The sequence below is a fragment of the Gekko japonicus genome, unplaced genomic scaffold, assembly GCF_001447785.1.
Source record: "Gekko japonicus isolate JY-2015 unplaced genomic scaffold, Gekko_japonicus_V1.1 scaffold38, whole genome shotgun sequence".
NCBI lineage: Eukaryota > Metazoa > Chordata > Lepidosauria > Squamata > Gekkonidae > Gekko > Gekko japonicus.
Window position 1 is genome coordinate 1,751,888 of NW_015170276.1, and position 15,222 is coordinate 1,767,109.

Sequence of the window (15,222 nt, forward strand, 5' to 3'; positions counted from 1 at the left end):
GCTTAGCTCGATTGGGTAAGTACTTCTGGGCAATTTCAATCACATTTTTCTTCTGCTCCCCCCCCTTTTGCTCAACAGTTTATGCGCATGGGAGGTGTCCCCCCGCTCGCTTTTCCCGTTCCACGGAGTAGGGTAGGGAGCGTCTTTTCTTTCAAAAATAGTTTCTCAGTTGACTCACGTTCATAGTTGGTCTTCCGACCCCGCTTCTTTCCTCATTTTTCATGCCCGATCTCCTGCGCTTGACCTGGTTAGCTTCACTTGTACCATTCGGTCTCTCGGCTGGAAAAACCACTGGAGCAAAGGGGCGCCTCGATTCTTTTTTTTTTGAGCCCCCGTTTTTGAGTTGACTCACGTTCATAGTTGGTCTTCCAACCCTGCTTCTTTCATCATTTTTCACGCCCAATCTCTGTTGGCATATTGTATTATATGTATGCAAGATGACAGCCAATGATGCACACATGTCAGATTAAACTGATCTGGGTGACAGGTAAGACTGTCATGTGACAGGGTCACCAGATGCAAGTTGCACTAGGTTGCATCAGCTAATTAACTATGTCACCATGAGTTGGCAAAATGACTCTGATTGGTGCAAGTACTGTATATATGTAATGTAGTCCAGAGGCAAGTGTTCCACACCAGTGGAAGAGTGTATTGCGAAGCACCTTGTCGGTCAGTTCTATGAACCTGGGATACCGCATGGTGGAAAGGACTGTGTAAATAACTGTAAATAAAAGCCACTGTATATAGCTCAGATACAGCATCCTGATATCATTATTATTCAGACGTTCTGCGCATGCCGTCAAGTTGTGTGCCATTGGAGTCCTGCTTAATACATGTCTGAGAGAGAGAGTTTGGACCTCCTAAAAAAGTTACTCACCTGAGGTTATTTGAACTATTTATTCCAGATGTGAATTGGACATTTTTCTGATTAAAAATTTCCCGGAAAACCCACATCAGTAATGGCACCCTGGAGACATGTATTCCAGCATAAATTTGCGTGAGTATCCTGAAGCAGCCACTGGAGTCCTGCTTAACACATGTTTTAGAGAGAGACTTTGGACCTCCTCAGAAAAAGCACCTTCGCTTTCGGAACGCCCTTGAGGAGTAAACCCCGCTGAGCTGGAGGGTGAAACAACCACAGAGAGAGCCTGCACACACTGCCAGAGAATAACCTGACCCTCCTTCTCTTGGCCTATATTTTCTCCCCAGCTCCCGGGCGGGAGACGGGAAGCGAACTCAAGGGGGAAGAGAAAGTCAAGAGTCCAATGGCACCTTTAAGACCAAACCGGCTCCCCGCCTCGAGGGGGAAGAAGAAGCCTCCTTTTCCCATCATCCCTTGCAGCAACGGCGCGGGCTGCGGGAATGAGGTAAAAGTGGGCGGGGGCGGCGAGCGCGAGCGGAGGCCAGCAGCGCCCAGGCGGAACGAGGGCAACGCAGCCGGCGAACAGGCCGCACCGAAGCGAGCGCCAAGAAGTCGGAGGAGGGGGCGAGACGGGAGCCGGGCCCAACCGCCCCGGGAACCAGCTCAGCCAACCCCATCTCCATTTCCACGCCGCCTCAGCAGCAGCGCCGCCGCCGCCATCTCTTGCTCTGCCCCGCCATGGCCGAGACGAAGGTGAGGCGAGGGAAAGCGGGACAAAGCCCGAGCCGGGCAATGTGCAAGGAACAATTTATTTTCATTGTTTGAATCATGCTTTTGAAAATGTGTTATGCGTTCCTAGCCTCCAACACAACTTATTAAGCATCGGTGAATTAACTAAAGCTGGGTTCAGGGTAACATTTACTGAACAGCAATGTGTGATACAGAAGGCAGATAAGGTCCTTGCCACTGGCAAAGTGGAGAATGGTGTATATATTCTTGATAACGTTCCAGGGCAAGTGAAAACTGTAATTAGCAATCAAGCATTGCATGATGAATGTATCCACATGTACCATAGAAGGCTGGGGCACATGTCATTCTCAACATTAGAGAAAACGTTTGCATGTCTAGGGCATGATAGGTTAAAGAAATGCCAAATGTACTTAGACTGTGATATATGCAAGCAGAGTAAATCACGCACACACCCAGTAGCTAAGGCTAGTCAAAGGTCCACAGATAAAGTATTGGCCCTAGTACACGCCGACGTAATAGGACCCTATCAAAATAGCTTATCGGGTAAACGATATGGGCTTTTGATTGTTGACGACCACAGCAGGTACTGTTGGTCATTTCCTATGCAGAGGAAATCAGAGGTATGTGAATTAATTAAGACATGGGCAAAAAAGGTGCAAAAACAGTTAGGAACAGAAATTCAGCAGCTTCAAACTGATTTTGGAGGTGAATTTATGGCTACTGATTTGCAAAAATGGTTAAAGGCACAAGGTATTGAACACAGAGTGGCTAATACAGCCTGTCCTCAGGAAAATAGCATTGTGGAAAGACGAGCAGGAATTATACAAACGGTGATGCACTCTATGTTATTAGATTCTGGTTTACCAAAGTCCTTTTGGGCAGAGTGCTTGAGATGTGCCACCTACAATGTCAACAGAGTTTGGTGTAGAACAATTGAAGACATTCCCTATAGGGCTCTCTATGGTAAAAATCCTTCTTTGAAGCACCTAAGAATTTTTGGGTCAAAGGCATGGGTGAACATACCTTTAAAGCAAAGAAGAAAGGGAGGTCCCAGGGCACAAAAATTAACTTTCATTGGTTATCAAACTGGAATGAAAGCATATCGTTTTGTGAACGCTCACAACATGTTGGTATTCAGCAGGTCTGCAAATTTTTGCGAGAATGCCAACTGGTCACACATTCATGCTAATGAAACTCCCCAGCAGATCATGTTACCAATTACTGACAGTACAGGGGGAACAGAGGTGAAGCAGGAAGGTGCCGAAGCAGCACCGCAAGTCTCTGATACTGGTTCAGGTTCTCCACAAATACCCAGAGTGTCTACAAGAATTACTAAGGGAATACCACCTCAGAGATATGGTATAAATAATGTATTTGTAAAGGTACCTGAAACATACACTGAAGTGTTATCTCTAGCAGCTACCGAACGCCAGGCTTGGGAAGCAGCAATGCAAACTGAGTATCAGTCTCTCAGAGCACACGAGGTATTTACTCCCACTGAGTTGCCTAGGGAACGGAAGGCAATTGGGTGTCGATGGCTCTACAAGTTAAAACACAAGCCGAATGGTGAGGTGCTCTACAAAGCACGTCTGGTCGGTAAAGGCTTTGATCAGAGGCAATATCAAGATTATGATGAAACTTTTCAAAGCACGGTCAGAAATGAAACAATAAGGGTTGCTCTGGCTGCGGCTGCAGCAAAGGGGATGAGAGTGAGACACTTTGATATTGAAACCGCGTACTTGAATGCTCCTTTGAAAGAGGAAATTTACATGGAACAGATACCTGGGTTTCATTCAGGGTCTGATACATCTGTTCTAAGGTTAAACAAAGCTCTTTACGGGTTAAAGCAGAGCGCGTTTGAATGGGGACGATGTCTTCATAATGCTCTGGTAAATAAAGGTTTCAAACAGAGTATAGCTGATCCATGTTTATACAGCAAAGAGTTAAAAGGACAGCTTTACTGGCTCTTTTATTATGTAGATGACCTTTGTTTATTGTACACGTCACAACAACAATTGGACTGGTTTACAGAAACATTAAGATCAGTGTTTAACATGAAGGATCTGGGCGAAATACAGAGTTATCTGGGTGTACAGATAAGCAAGAATGAACAAGGTAATTACACTCTTTGCCAAGAGCAAAAGATCTTGCAGCTCATTGAAAGGTTTGGCATGAGTGAAGCTCACGTTACTGAGACGCCTGTAACAGTAAACTACCTAAAAGAGGAGCAGGGAGAAATGTTTCCTCACAAACAGTTATATCAATCGTTGGTTGGGTCTCTACTGTATTTGTCATGCTGCACAAGGCCAGATATCTCTATAGCTGTGCATTGGTTGTGTCAACAATGTCAATGTCCTTATCAAAGAGACTGGGTTGCAGCAAAAAGAGTGCTCCGGTACCTTAAGGGCACAGCAAGTGAAAAATTAGTGCTAAAGGTGGATGCACAAACAGACGGTCTGTCAGCCTTCAGTGATGCAAGTTGGGGGGAAAGGCCGGATTCAAGGTCGACCACAGGGTTCACAATTTCTGTATTAGGTGCCCTGGTGGGATGGAAATCAATCAAACAGGCACATATTTCATTAAGTTCCTGTGAATCGGAATTCTCCGCTATAAGTGATGTGATTATTCAGTTGGAATGGTTTCACCAATTATTAAAAGACTTTTGCATAAAGTGTGATTTACCTATCAAGGTTTTTTGTGACAGCTTGGCAGCTGCTCAGTTGGCTAAAAATCAAGGGGTAAAAACCAGAAGTAAACACATCACAATCAGGTATCAGAATGTAAGGGTTGCTGTGTGTACAAATTTTATTAACATTCAGTACTGTAATTCTGAGGATAACCTGGCTGATTTATTTACAAAGTGTGTACCTGTAAATAGATTTAAAGTGTTAAAAGGTAAACTATTATTTGTATAGGCTGTATCTTGGGAGGCGTGTTGGCATATTGTATTATATGTATGAAAGATGACAGCCAATGATGCACACATGTCAGATTAAACTGATCTGGGTGACAGGTAAGACTGTCATGTGACAGGGTCACCAGATGCAAGTTGCACTAGGTTGCATCAGCTAATTAACTATGTCACCATGAGTTGGCAAAATGACTCTGATTGGTGCAAGTACTGTATATATGTAATGTAGTCCAGAGGCAAGTGTTCCACACCAGTGGAAGAGTGTATTGCGAAGCACCTTGTCGGTCAGTTCTATGAACCTGGGATACCGCATGGTGGAAAGGACTGTGTAAATAACTGTAAATAAAAGCCACTGTATATAGCTCAGATACAGCATCCTGATATCATTATTATTCAGACGTTCTGCGCATGCCGTCAATCTCCTGTGCTTGACCCGGTTAGCTTCACTTGTACCACTCGGTCTCTCAGCTGGAAGAACCACTGGAGCAAAGGGGAGCCTCGATTCTCTGGCATTCCGCCATCAAAGAGGCTACTCCTCAAAGCTCCTTGGCCAGGGTCCCTTCACCAGGCCCCTGGGTGGGGGGTTACGAACCTGCTCGCCCCCTCCTTCCGCCGGAGCACGGAGACACCCCCGGGAGCTCCGGGAGGTGAGTCCGCAAGCGTGTTGCTATCAACCGGAAGTCCTCCGGGGCGCCTCGATTCTCTGGCATTCTGCCATCGAAGAGGCTACCCCTCAGAGCTCCTTGGCCAGGGTCCCTTCACCAAGCCCCTGGGGGGGTTTACAAACCTGCTCGTCTCCTCCTTCCGCCGGAGAACGGAGACACCCCCGGGAGGTCCGGGAGGTGAGTCCGCAAGCGTGCCGCCATCAACCGGAAGTCTAGAGTCTGACCCTACTTTTCCATATATCCAAGGGGTAGTTGAATGTGTAATAGTGGCTCGATTAGCATGTGACTGGATGCTGAAAGCAGAAATGACAAGTTAAAGCCACCACATGATAATTTTACCCTTTGGATACATTGGATACACATGGACAGTTTTGCTGCTGTTTCCAAAGGTGCCAAGAGAATCCTGCAACCCTTGCATGATCATTTTTTTCCTTTCCTTGAATAAAGTATGTGTGTTCTGGTCTTTTGAATAGTTCAAAATGTACTTAGCTAAAAGGTCAACCTGTGTTCAGAAGAAGTCTGAACAGATGTCAAACTGTTCACAAGAACAAGATATAAATGAACACGTGCTATTAGGCAATTAGAAGAAGGTACTTGAAAACAGCAGCTGGATGTGTTCATGCTAATCCATCCTTAGTCAGTCACCGACCCAGAATTTCACCATTCAGTTTCTCATGCCTATACATGTTTTTGCTTGTATATTTATCGTACTTGTTTTGCTGTTCTTTATTCTCCTTTAAATCCTTCATCCAAATCAATTTCTTCTGCAGTGTTCTTGCTTTGACTGGCCTAGATTATAAACTATGTGTTTGTGCTGATTGGGGGTGGGGGTGGGATCAGTTAGTAACAGAAGGTGATTAGCATTAAAACTTACATGTGGTTGTTTCCAAGCATGACTACGGCTTGTCAATGCTGACATGAACACATGGAGCTACCTTATACTTAGGCTGACCATTGGTCTGTCAAGATTAATATTGCCTATTCTGTCTTGAAATAAATCTAAAGGATCTCAAGAAATCTTTCACATCACCAACTAGCTGACCTTTTCAGTGGAGATGCCTGGGATTGAATCTGAGGCCTTCTGAATGTCATGACAGATGCTCTAGCACTGAGCCACAGCTCTTTCCTTGCAAAAGTTGTAATATTTTAAAGCTCTTTTCATTTGGCTTAACCTGTGGTACCATGGCTTTATCCCACGGAGTCTTGGGTCTGGTTCATGCACGGTCATCACTTGATAACTCCAACATTAAGAAATGAAGATCTGTCTCAGTTGGTATGGCTCGGCCTTGGATCTGTCAGCTGGCAGGGCCTAGTTGAATGCTTTTGTATTGTGTTTCAAGGTTGATGGAGGTGAGAGAGCCTTCTCAGTTGTTGATCTAACTTTGTAAAAGCCTCACACCTTGGTCAGCACCATCTCTTCTGTCCTTCCATCACAACCTAAAACCATTTAGAAAAGCCTTTGAAATTAACCAGCCATTTATGCACTGCATTTAGACCACTTATATCTTGTGTTCTACTTGTAGGATTTAGACAGCTGCTGTTTCTATTATTTTTGCTTTGTTTTAACAGAGCTAATACTTATATGATGATTTCTAAGTGTTGAGTTTCAGGCATTATTCTTTCATTAAGGTTTTATGTTGCTTTATAGGCCTGAAATATTTTTGGAATAGAATGATATACATTTTGTAGTAGAATAAAATAAACGTGTATGAATCTTAGGTATAATATCATAGAAAATGTTTATGTCCCTTTCTTCTATAGGAAAACTAACCATACAGTCCTTTGCAGAGTTACTTCAGTCTAACCCCATTGATTTAAGTGGGGTTAAGACTGTAATAAATTTGCATAGGATTGGACTGTCAGTGTTGTACATGCATGTGTGAACTACCCCTAGGTTAAACCATCAAGAAAGCGCATTTAAAATATTACAGCCACAATAATGAGTACTGCTGTGTGAAAATTATTTTTATTGGTCTCCATATGAGGGTATGTAAAATGGCCTCCAACTGACAACCCTGTCCTTTCTTGTGACAGATAACTCTCAAATTTTTGTCTTGGTTCTAGGCCAAGAGAAGTGAATGCATCCTGGATAATCATTATCGTTCTGTTAAAATGTAGGTTACATTGAAGACACTTTCCATTTGTACCCAGTTTCCTTTAATTAACTGAATTCCATGCTATCAATATGCTTGGATTGTAATTAAAGTCATGAATAAATAGCTATATCTCAGGAAATAAGGGGTGCATAGATTTTTCTCTCTAACACAGACTGGTAGGTGGCTGTGAAATATTAAAACTGTTTACAAGTTTAAAGCCATTCACAGAGCAGGCATCATTTTTGAATTATTGTATCATTACCTGAGCAGTGGAAATCAGGAAATAAAGCACCTTGCTCTGATATATGGGGAGTTTTTATATATTTGAAATGGAGACTAGGTTTAAAAAATACACTGTATACAGCCTATACTTTCTCTTTCTTTTCATGGCAGATATATCAACCAGGAAGAGCATTCAATAACGAATAAATAATTACTGTGTCAAGTCATGCCATCCAAGGTTAAGCTACTACATTGGAGCCAATTAATTATTTGAACAAAGATTAACAAACTTGGTGTGCTGTTGCCATCTACTATAAAAACCATTTGCTAAAGCTATAGTTGGTTCCCCCCCCCTATTTGCTAAGGAAAATGTTTACCATCATTTAGTTTCTAGGCAATTTTCTTGTTCCTAAAGTAGTACTTTTCTTACCAAATGTCAATGAAACAAATTTCTAGAAGGATACAAACTCCATTACTGAGTTTTGTCATTTTTTAAAAAAATTACCCTCTAGACCATTCCTTCTCTCAACATGGGCCCCGGTCACACGGGAGGATTTGCCCTGCGAAATGGATGGGTTGAGGGTGGATTAATCTGGCGCAATCAGATGCCAACATCTGGCAAGCATCGCGCCCCCGCCCCCAACCCATTGCTACCGGCCGAAAATGCGGATTTAAAAGAGACCTGCAAAAGACTACTACTTACTAGGAAATGCGCAGCATGGGTGGCCGGTGTGATCGCCGATGCGCTCGTATCCCGTGATATGCGAGGCCCTGCCATACTGTGCATGCGCACAACTGCGCAGCTGCCTTGCCCCACCCTTCGTCCCATCGCTTCCCCCTTGGCATGTGATTGTGCCGGGGAGCAAATGTGGCATGGCTCGGGGGATCTGTCTGCTCCCGATGCTGCATGTCAATTTGCTGCGGTTCTAAAAAGCCGCACTTCTGCTGTGACTTTCCGCTAGTGGGACCGTGGCCATGATCTCTCCTTACCCTTATCTCATAAGCTGCCTCATAAGCCATTTTGAAAACAGAAATCTGCATGTCATCCCCCACCACCACCTATAATAATAAGAAAAGCAAATAGAGGAGAGGGGAAATGGCACATTACCCTGCCCTCAAACAGGTGAAACTGCCTTATACTGAATCATACTATTGATCTATTTGTCCTTATACCGGGTCAGACTGTTAGTCTGTTGTAACTCGCAGTGCTTCTCTGGGGTCTTAGTGGTCTTCCACATCACCCACTACTGCTTGATCCTTTTAACTGGACATGCTGGGAATTAAACCTGGGACATTCTGCATATGAAGCAGATGCTGTACCATTGAGCCACAGCTCCTCTCTATCCTTGCAAATAAAAAAAAAAAGTTCAGGTTGTGTGTTGTCACCCTCTCATCTGCTTGCTGGGAAGCACACAGGGCTGTCTCTTTTTGTTCTAGTCATAATTCATAAATCTAAACTCCACTACACAAGATCAACTGTCCAGCTCCCAGTAGAAAAAAGATAAGTTCTAAAAGCTGCAGCTGATACTGTCAATACATGCATGAAACATGACTGGAAAATCCAGGAGGTTAGCAGTTACAATAACACATTATCCAACAATATGTGGATCCAAACTAAAGGATACTAATTTACAGGATAGTAGCTTTGTGAGACTCGAAGGAACAACAAGGGTTCTCTTGGTCACTTGGGGATAATTCCTGCTCGCTGCAGGTGAGCGGGCAGGCAAACGGCTAATTGTAAGTCTGTAATAAATTGTTAGGTGAACTTATCTGTATTTGTGCTATGAAAGGCATTAATGGCTTTGAGAGCTGATATCTGTGTTTTCTCTGGCTAGTCTCATTTCTGCCAGTTGGATCCCAAAAGACTCTGCAGGATTAAATATTATTGTAATTGGGTTGAATTCCAACAGCGGTGAGATAGAAACTCAGAGTGTTACAGAAGGAGAAAACCCTTTTGCATGTAAAAATAACAATGGCAGTGCAGAGTTCCTGCAGTGAAGGGAGGCTGAAGGTCTTTTCAAATAGCAGGAATTGTATAAGCAAAGGTGTTTTTACCAACAGTAGCAATGTTATAATCTGACCATGAGATCACAAGCTCCTTCAAGTCTTCAGTTTAAAAAGTTTCTAGCTTTTATTATTACAGAGAAGATGCTGGGGCGATCCTTTTGATGTAGTGCGAGGGGAAGAAGAGAAATGGATTTGTTGACTTCCACTAAATTTGGAACAAGTAACAGAGTTTTTTCAGTTGTGAGAAATCCAGTGGTCATATGTAGTTCCCAAATGGCCTAGGATCTTGTTCAACTATGAACCTCAATGAATGGTCAACTAAGATAGTTATTTTGTAGTCACCCAGACAGTGCAGGTCTGCAAGTGTGGAAACAGATAACTGGAACAACGGGCAGTTGTTAGGTCACTGAGGCTGCAGTAACACAAGCAGTTTGCCACAATATAGTAGCATTACCTTTGTGGATTTAAAAAGCATAATTAGATGACAACATCTGCCTTCTGTGCCCCAGTCATCGGCACCCCATGTCGCCCCACTTTGGAAGTGGAGTAATCAGGCACAGGGAAAAGTCTGGTATTAACGGATGCTAGCACTTCTACTCCACTTTCCTGGACGTCTGAACTCTCCTGCTGCAAAAGGAACCTGGAAGGGAAGTCTAAACCTGCATTAGTGTATATGCACATGCACCCACCTGCATTATGGGGGGGAAATGCAGTAATGTGAGTGCCTGACCACCAGATGAGCACACGGGGAAACCGCACCAGGGTATGCTGTCTGGGTGGTCTGCCCCATAACACTTTAAACTGATGCAATTAGAGGTGCACCCAGATCACAGTAAGCCTCCACTGTGACCACAGTCTGAGAGTAGAAAGCACCAAGAACCTGAGATGACAGACTGATGATGAAGAAAAGGACACAGTGGGGACTGAGGAAACTTCGAGAGAGAGAGAGAGAGAGAGAGAGAGAGAGAGAGAGAGAGAGAGATTGAGATTGAGATTGAGATTGAGATTGATTGTAAGGGACCCGCTACCTAGTTCTTATGGCTGGGGTTTTAAGATAGCTGAGGGCCTCTTTTCATCCTCTGAGATGTTTAATCAGTTACTCTTTTGTTTCTTTTCCAAATTAAAGAGTTGAGCATCCAGAAACATATACCTGTCTTTGGACTGGGGGGAAAGTGAAGTATGGGCTGTTTCATCTGTAAAATTCTCCTCTCTCCACAGGGGTTTATGCACCTATGTGATCCTTACTTGACAACTGCAGTGTAATGCTGTGGAAGCTGGAGCCTAAAAACAAAACCTTTGCAATATGTTTTATTAGGAGCAAGCAAAGTAGTACAAAACAGTGGGCGAGCTTTTAAGCTCTCTGGCGTTCTTCATCAAGCTGGATAATGAAAGAGGAAGGGGGAAGATGTCTCAAGCCATAATCTGAAGCCCTTGTCTTGTAAACATCCCATGCAAAATGCTGAGCAGGTATGCAGATTTAAAATGGTGCTGGTGTTCAGGGTGCACCCTTGGCCTTCTGGGTAGAAAAAGTAAAAAAAAAAATGGAAGCATCCCACTGGAAGCATAAGAACCAGCAGCTGATCAAATGTCTATCTTATACCAGATGAGACACTCTGGTCTCTTAAAAGTCTGGAAGTTATGTTAGAAAGTAATCATGATCAAGCAGGTGTATTTACCAGTTGGCTGCTTGCCCTTACATTTTTATATTTAAGAAGGGATTAGGCAGATTCTTTGAGGATAAGTCAGTCAACACCTGTTAGCCGTGATAGCTGAGTAGAGCCTCCATGTTTAGAGGTAGATAGGACAAACAGCAAGGGGGGGGGAGGCTATTGCCTTCATTCTCTGCTCCATTTGGCTAACCACAGTTGGGAACAGGATACAGGACTCTGTGGACCTTTGATCCAACTCCACCTGACTCTTCTTGTGTTCAAGGGCAATTACTACTTACTCCAGGCAAGCGAGCGAGCATGAAATTGTATGGCTGAGATAATCTAATCTTACGCTCCCTGTATATGCTTTCTTGATTTCTGCTTCTGTGCCAGTTCTGCTTACAAATGTGCAGGCTATAAATGGATACTTCTTTAGATACATAAAGGTAAATTCAGTTACTCTGCATATGTGTGTAGCTAAATCCTTTTGACAAAAAGAAAAGCCAGGAATATAGCAAGTGTCTTACTTTAGCAAAGCCATTCAAAATCTTTTGAGTGTTTTGTGGGATCACCTGTGTTATTTGTGATGGAAACATGGTGACATTTTACAAGAGTTCTTCAAAAGAGAATGAGTGACATATGTTCAAGCATGTACACAAAATTCACACCTGTATATGGAAGAAAATATTTAGCGATGGAGATTTCTGCGTGGCTCAGTCCATCAAAATGAAAAAAAAGTTGCTTACAGTAGTGGCCTGCTTATGTTAAAGAGAGCTGCAATCAGATGAATTGACTACAAATAAAGAACTGTACAGAATGTGCCAAAATATGTCTTGATAAATCTGCACTAGGCCAATTGATTTTTACTTGCTGCAAGTGTTCATGCACATTTTCTGTAGGAAGCTGGCATTTGTCACTGGCTTGTTACAGTACTAGAGATGTCATAAATTTAAACACTGTAATTGAACCTGAATCCACTCTGGGTTTATTTACCAGATCAAAGCGCAACTTCAGCATACAACACTCATTCCCTTTGCCAGCATAAACTCTTGAGTTTAGCAAAGTGCCAAGGAAATATTAATCATTTGAGTTATGAGAATGCTATCCAGTCAGCCTCTTATGTGTAACAGAAGCTGAAAAGTTTCCTATAGTTGGGGCAAATCCTGCTAATGATGGTATTATTAGGTGTGTTAATGTTCTTATAATTTATAGCGGATTTGCTAGGGTTTATAATGGGGAATCTGGAAAGCAATACTGTATCTTGCAGAAAAAGGATACACTGAGAAATTACGGGCATCTTTATTACACTATACTTGTAATACTTGTAGAAGTTTTTATACAAAAAAAGGTATTGTATCACAATTAGCATTAGTCATGTTGCATAACACCTTCTTCCATAGGAAGATGCACATGGAATTATAATTAAAATGAAGTTTTATATTTTTTTTCACAATATAAGAGAGAACCTTGATTATTTAAGCTGGAACACAAAAGTTTGGCTTCAGCTTCTGAAGTCCATATATTTTTTGTAGCTTTCTATAGTGGTTGTGTTGGACTAGGATCTGAGAGACCCAAGTTTGTGTCTCCACCCTGGAAGTTTGGTGGGTGAGCTTGGGCCAGTCACACACTCAGTCTGACCTACCTCACAAGGTTGTTGTGAAAACAGAGTGAAGGAGAGGAGAATGTTGTAAACTACTTTGGGTTCCCATTGGGGGTGGGAAAGTAAGATATAAAGGAAATAAATAAGGAGTAGGGAGATTGATGTATGCTGCCTTGAATACCTCAGAGGGTGGGTAGGACAAAAATGTACTAACTAAAATAAGTGGTATGCAGTTGTGCTGATCACCCCAATCCAATGATAGGTACTGCATGCCCCCCCCCCCAGACTTCTGCAAACTGATCTCTTACCAGATCTGGATCTGTACTCCATCTCAATACTGGATCTCAATACTGGATCTCTGTACTCCATTTCAGTTCTGGATTTCAATACTGGATCTTCTACAAACCGATCTCTTACCAGATCTGGATCTGTACTCCATCTCAATACTGGATCTCCATCTCAATACTGGATCTCTGATTAAAGCGCTTCATATACATTACTGTAGTAATCCTTATAACAGTTTGGTATGGTAGGCAAATATTATTACTCCCATATTGCAGATGTAAAATTTAGGCCAAGGGAAAGAATGGTTTGCCTATGGCCATGAATTTATGCCTGAGATGAGGTTTCAACTGGCACTCTCCAGGATCATAGCTCACTATGCTATAGTGCCACATGTTCAGTTCACTAGTGGTTATGCGCACCCAAGCTTTAGGGTTTAATGTTGACTCTGTAGGTTCCTTTCCTAGATAATGTGGTTTTGGTGCCAAGACATACTTGATTATGCTAGCAGGCTACTTTTCAGGAAATGGGTTAAAGGCATGCATCCATATTGGTTCTCCTGGATCATTAAATGCCTTTTGATGCTGTTTATCATGGAATCTGGGATGGGATGGTGAGGTACCTTTTCTGGTGGTTTGGGTCCTTTAGGGAGAGTAGATTTCCCATTAATTGTTCTGGGAAACAGCTGCTCTCTGCTGTGGCCTCTGGCTTGTGAGGCTCTACAAGGTTCATCTTGTCTCCTATGCTATTCTACATCTACATGGTGGAATCCAGAGGTTTGTGGTGTGGTGGTGTCAGTATATGAATAGTACCCAGCATTCTTTCTTCTCTACTAACTGTCACAGAGGCACTGGAAGTCCTGAACTGGTATGTCTGATAAACCAGTGAAAGGACTAGAGGCAGTAAACAAGCAGTAACTTGATCTAGGCATGGTAGTGTTAACTGTGGGACCCAGCTGATATGGCCTGGACATAGGTATTTACCCTGTTTTGGAGGAAGTATTGCAGCTTGTTTGCGTTCTTGGATCCAGTGGTGACAGGGTGCTTTTTAAATCACCAGCTCCTGACATCTAGGTTAGACTTGTTCTACATTGGACAGATTTTAAAGAGGACTTAGAAACTACAGTTATGCCGGAATGCATCTGTGGGGTGCCTAGATATTAACAGGGGCAGGTTGTTTGGGGTATATAAATCCAGTTTTGAAGCATCTTCCATGTGAGCCTTCCCTTACACTGAGGCAGTGGTTGTTTGCTCAACACAGGGGTTTTTCAGTTGTAGCACCCAGACTGTGAAACACCTCCCTGCTCCTTACATGCCCAGGATAATGCTGATCACCATTTTGGGGTCAGGAAGGAATTTACCTCCAGGAGTTTTTTGCCTTCTTCTGGACATAAAGCAGGGGTCACTGAAGGAGGGAGGGAGGATAATTGTAAATTTACTGCATTGTGCAGGGGGTTGGACTAGATGACCCTTGAGGTTCCCTCCACTCTGTGTTTCTATGTTTTCTATGTTTCTTACGAATATCCTGCTTGTACCATCTTTGCTGTGTTTTAGATAGCAGGACAACACCCAGAAGACTTGGGTAGGATAATTAATTGTGGATTTGGTTGCTGATTTGGTTGCTGGTTATTATGGGTTATTTCTGCTGGAGGTTGCAAATTTTTAAAAAGTTTGTTTTTAAAGTGTTGTTCTGGCTTTCAATCTGATTAATTTTATCTCATGATGTCATTTATGAAGTTTTAATTCTTGTTGCATTGTGGAGCCATCAAGGTCTAGCCCTTTATTTTACCGATTTATTATATTTTAACCTACTTTTGAGCTGAAAATTGACTCCCAAGGTGTCTATTTAAAATATAAATTAATTACAGTAGTGCTGCTCATGGAAGGGAAGCTTGGGCTGACAGTGGAAGGATGCCTGGCTTTTCCGCCTGCCCTCCAGAATAGCAGTTGCAACGGGCAGGAGGGGGGCCTGAGGTGGTGTTAGCAGAGAAACGTTGATGACCTGAAGCTGGTTTGGTCAAGGCTCTAGCTACGGCTTCAAGGCATGAAGAAAATCCGGACTGGAGCACTTAAGATCTTAATTTGTTTATTTGTTAAAAGAGGGCAATAGAATTTCGCTGCATATTATTATGCCTAGGGATATTCCAACTTTTTGTGAAGTTATAAATATTTTAGAGAT

At 42.8% G+C, this 15,222-nt stretch overlaps 1 protein-coding gene across 1 annotated transcript in view; it reads left to right on the forward strand.

Moving 5' to 3' along the window:
- The window catches only part of EPHA4 (EPH receptor A4), a 199,234-nt gene that overhangs the window by 25,358 nt on the left and 158,654 nt on the right, over positions 1-15,222 (forward strand). The window lies entirely within an intron of this gene.